Source organism: Suricata suricatta, chromosome 10 (genome assembly GCF_006229205.1).
Source record: "Suricata suricatta isolate VVHF042 chromosome 10, meerkat_22Aug2017_6uvM2_HiC, whole genome shotgun sequence".
Taxonomy (NCBI): domain Eukaryota; kingdom Metazoa; phylum Chordata; class Mammalia; order Carnivora; family Herpestidae; genus Suricata; species Suricata suricatta.
In genome coordinates this window covers 58,205,260-58,210,766 of record NC_043709.1, presented here as the reverse complement: position 1 = coordinate 58,210,766, position 5,507 = coordinate 58,205,260, and positions in this window count along the sequence as shown.

The following is a 5,507-nucleotide window of genomic DNA, read 5'->3' as shown; positions in this document are numbered from 1 at the left end:
CCACATTTTATTAATATTGTAACTGTATGCTGCTTCTAAAGTTTCACCGCTGTGAAATATCACTGTATGGATACTTAGGCTGTTTCCAATTACCTAAAATTGTTTTAACATCTTTCATATTTTTTGTAATTATAAATACTTTGACAATGATAAAAATTGTGAAAATATTTTTGTACATTATCAGTTAATTGATAAAATTGTAAAACTTTCATAATATTGTTTATTTCTTTTTTTTAATGTTTTATTTATTTTTGAGACCAAGAGAGACAGAGCATGAGCAGGGAGGGGCAGAGAGAGAGGGAGACACAGAATCAGAAGCAGGCTCTAATCTCGGAGCTGTCAGCACAGAGCCCTATGCGGGGCTCAAACCCATGAATGTGAGATCATGACCTGAGCTGAAGTCAGAGGCTTAACCGACTGAGCCACTCAGGCGCCCCAATATTGTTTATTTCTAGCAGCATTTTAAATTAATAATTTTAGTGTTAGTTATTATAAGTAACAATATTTTCTTTTAATTAACTGCATGAGTGTCTTTGTGCATAAATGTAAATCTTTTTCTTTATATATTTATTATCTTCATTCACTTATGGATTAATGTGGGTCAAGGTTGAGTTGCAGATTTATTAAAGTAAAATTTATGTATAATGAATGGACCCTTTTTAATATTTTAATTGATGAATTTTTATGAAAATATACCAGTCTAGTTTTTACCACCACTGAGAAAACAATGAACATTTCCATTTCCCTACAAAGTTCTTTTAGTCTCTTCCTAGTTAAAATCTTCTATTCCCAGCCAACCAGAAATCAGTTTTCCATCATTTTAGATTAGATTAGATTAGATTTTTTCAAACACAGATCTTTTTTTGTGTTTCATATGAATGTAATCATACATGGCACTCTTCTCTTCTTTAATTTTTAAATTCATTTACCATTGCATATATCAGTGGCTAATTTGTTATATGAGAAATATTCTACAGTTTAAATATATCACAATTTGTTTATTCAATAATAGACATTATGAATGTCTTTGGGTCTTGGCTATTGTGAATAAAGTGTTATGAACATTGATCTATAAATTTTGGTGTAGATAGGTGTTTCCTTGCTCTCAGATAAATACTTAGGTCTATTGTCTGATCAAATGCAAATTTATATTTGACAGGCAAACAATTTCAAAGTTGTTGTAATGGATTTTATTGTGAGAAACAATATGTGAAATTTCAGTTGCTCTTAACATCACTAATACTTTGGCATTCTCAGTCTACCTTTTAAAATAGAAAAAGTTTAAGTGAGATATAATCGATATTTAGCATTATATTAATTTCTCATGTACACTGTAATGATTTGGTATTTTTTATGTATTGTGAATTAATCATAATAAGTCTAGTTAACCTGCACACAGTTACAAATCTTTCCTTTTCTGGTGATGAGAACTTAAAATTTTTTTTTAGTGTTTAGTTTTGAGATACAGAGAGAGACAGCATGAACAGGGGAGGGGCAGAAAGGGAGATACAGAATCTGAGGCAGGCTCCTGACTCCTAGCTGTCAGCACACAGCTGGACGTGGGGCTTGAACTCATGAACGATGAGATCATGACCATAGCTGAAGTCGGATGCTTAACCCTCTGAGAAGCCCCTGGTGATGAGAAACTTTAAGATCTACCCTCTTAGCAACTTTCAGATATACAATACACTATCATTAACTATAGTCGACATACTATATGTTACACCTCTATTACTTATTTATTTTATAACTGGAAGTAGAAGTTTGTACCTTTGGACCACCTTTACCTATTTTGCTCACCCCAACATACCCTGCCCTTGACAATCACCAACCTATTCTCTGTATCTGTAAGTTTGATTTTTAAAATTTGTTCGTTTTTAGATTCTACATATAAGTGAGATTAAATGGTATTTGTCTGACATTTCACTTAGCATGATGCTGTTAAGGTCTATTCATATTGCAGATGGCAATATTTCTTTTTTTATGATGAATGACTTTCTGTTTTATATATATATAAAACATCTTTCTTTATCCATTCATTTAGTTCCACTTTTTTGATGCTGACCAAATGACTATATTCTAGTCAATATAATGATCTCTGCAAATCTGGGACATACAGTTAAAAGAAAAAGACATTACACATATCCTGCCTTTCCCTCCCTTTTTTCTGGTTGGAATTGGTCACAGAAGTGAGACATGTTAGATCATATATCAGTTGGCAACAGGAAGGTCTTATATAGCAAAAGATAAAAGGAACTGGCACCTATCGAGACTTCAAATACAAAAGCCACTCTGACAGTTGAGACTTTTAAGAGACTAAGAAAGTTGATTGTTATACACTATTATTAATTTGAGAGTATGTTGATAGTAGGCTATTATATATTTCATATAAATTAGGTGGTTCTCCTGAACATTTATGAAATAGGACTAAGAAAGGAGAGCTCATTTTGTGGTATTTGGAAGGTTACTAATCACATGTAAAATGATAGAATGCATGTAAGTGTATTAATAAATTTTAACTGCATTTTTACTCACACCACTATACAAAAATAGAAATGGAAGAAGCATATTTATGTTCATCTTTGATTCCAAACATTTTGACATATGTCCTTTGTTGTCGAAAACATTTTTTAAAAGTTTTCTGTTAAAAATAATGATTCAACTACTGTTGAGATTGTTTTTATAGTTGAGAAAAGCATACTTTCAACATATTTGAAAGGCCAGGTATTATTCACATACAAGGGGAAAATATTAAGTGTCTGAATTCAATATTAACAACACATTAAAGGATATAGATAGAAAAAAATGTTATGATAGAAGAAATAGAGATTATTCCTACATAGTGATTTTTGTGTGTTTTGAGGCATGTGGGATTGGGCAGGAAAGAATTCCCAGTAGGAGTCACTTTGTTTTTCAGTTTATAATTCTGACACCAATTCTGATGTGTATTGTTTTCCACATGAAGTGATATGCCAATAGGCATAGGGCATCCTACAATTCAACTGGATTGTGACACTATCTACCTGGAGATATTGTTAGATGCCACAGGTTAAGGGCTTAGTCCTACAGTACTGCGCTCCACCCACTTCAGAGGCCAATGACAAGTCTAAGTTGTCACCTCTGGTTCTGACAGACCCACTAATAAATCTAAGGTTCCATTGACCTTCTCCTTGGGTTGGATTAATTTACTAGAGTGACACACAGAGCTCAGAGAAGCATTTTATTTGCTAGATTACCAGGTTATTATAAAGGGATACAATTCAGGAATAGCCAGATGGAAGAAAGATAGAAGGTGAGTTATGTGGGAAGAAGCAGAGGCCATGCCCTCCCCTAGTGCACTGCTCTCTGGGCACCTGCTCATGTTCACCAGCCTGGAAGCACTCGGTATGCCATTCTTTTGTTTCTTAATGGAAACTTCACCACAGAGGCTTAATTGATTAAATCATTGGCTATTGGTAATTGACTTCGTTCTCCAGCCTCTCTCCCATTCCCAGAGGTGAGGAATGGAGGACTGAAAGCTCCAGACTTCTATACATGGTTGCTTCCTCTGCCAACCAACCTCCATTTTTAGGTTACCAAGGGCTTCCCAAGTGACTTCATTAAGATAAAAAAAAATAGCCTTTATTGCCTCTATCACTTAAGAAATTACAAAGGTTTAGGATTTCTGTGCTCTTAAGTGCATGAAGATCAAATAGATATTTTTTATTATAAGTCTAATAACACCCAGCTGGTACATCCTTATTGTTCATAATAGTACTAATATTATAACTATAATGAATGTGTTTTCTGAGCTTATCTGTTTTTTACCAAATAGTAGCTATCTTGATGTTCTTTTCATAAATTTTCACTAGTGAAGCATAAACATGTCCTTGGGATGTTACAAAATGTGAAATCTCAAAGGAATGGTTGTTTTTAATAACAATAGGTATTGCTGGATGATGAGTTGGTGGTAATCAAGTAGAGGAATCTTAGCTACATCAAGCTTTAGACTTAGGCACTCACTTAAAAATATATTTCTGAAGACTTCTTTCCTTTTTTTATCTGAAAAATGTATGTATGTATATTTTGAGACATTTTATTGTGCTAGGAACACTTAACCTACGTTCTATCTTCGTAAGAAATTCTAAGTGTAAATACCTTATTGTTAACTATCTGTGTTGTGAAAGATGAAATAAAATGGGGTCACAGGGTGCTTGAGTGGCTCAATCAGTTAAGTCATTCAGCTCAGGCCATGATCTCACATTCTGTGGGCTCAAGCCCCACATCAGGCTCTGATCTGACAGCAGGGAGCCTGCATGAGATTGTCTCTCAGCCTCTCTCTTTGTCCCTTCCCTGTTCATGTTCATGTACTTTTCTCTCTCTGCCGCTCAAGAAAGAAAACAAAACAAAAGATTAAAACATTCTTTAAGAAAATGGGTTACTTATGTCAAGGAGTTTTTAAATGGAGCCAGGGGGACATTAAGGAGATGGGCCTTATCTTATGCAAGCTGTCACTGGTGGAACCATTAACTTCTGTACTGGGGTAAACCTGAAACTTTCCAAGGACTCAGCCTAAACAGCTGCCCTTGTTACTGGAAGAGAGTGCTTAGTGATAGCCTTAGCAGCCAATTATATTTAACCAAGATAAGCATTTTGTTGCCAATACTCGTAAAAAATTATTTGTGAACAACTTATGCAAACACCTGCTTAAAATTTTTTATATCCTTAAAAAACTCCTGGCTTTTGTTCCCTAGTAGGACACTAATTAGTTTGCTTCCAAATCTGTGTACACCAAATTGCAATTGTTTGATCCCAAATAAATGCTTTTGCTTAATTCTTGCTTCTTGACAATTTTAGGTTGACATGACTGGTGTCAGAAGCTGGACCAGAAGCAATTCCATGGCAGCAGGCCTGGGGTGGCCTAGAAGTGAGTGCTGTGTTCACTCAAGACTTTTGTGCCTACCACTTCCAGGGACAGCTTTCTCCTTCAACTGTGAGTCCTCTTGGGTCCTGTCCTCCCTCCTTCTGGTTTTAGTCTTTCTTTGGGATCAAGTGGGAGATTACCAAGGGCATGATTGTGGTGCCAGCTCACAGCTGTGCTGCAGGAAGGTTTCCCTAGGTTGAATACTCTTTTCTTTCACAGAAGGGTAAAATGAGTCATTCTTGATCTTTAGAAATAGCTGTTGGGTAATTTAAAATGCCAATGGCCAGCCTGGGGAGTCTTTGTTTTAAATGAGTCCACCTTAACAGACATCCTTGAAAGGGAGGTGTCCAAAGATCTTGGAGACAATGGAATGCATTCTTTGATTGGTATTCAGAAGTTTCTAAAAGACAAAATAACTCCAAAAACTCTAAAAGCATCTTTAAAACATGTAAATTATAGTAATAGAAACAATAAAAAAAAGTATTTCCTTAAAGATCTTGAGCTTTTTTGCTGGTGATTTTAACTTGGTCTATGCAGGAAACAATTTGGAGCCAGCTATTCTTTTGAGTTTCATACCTGAGGCATGGCGAAAATTAAAAAAAAA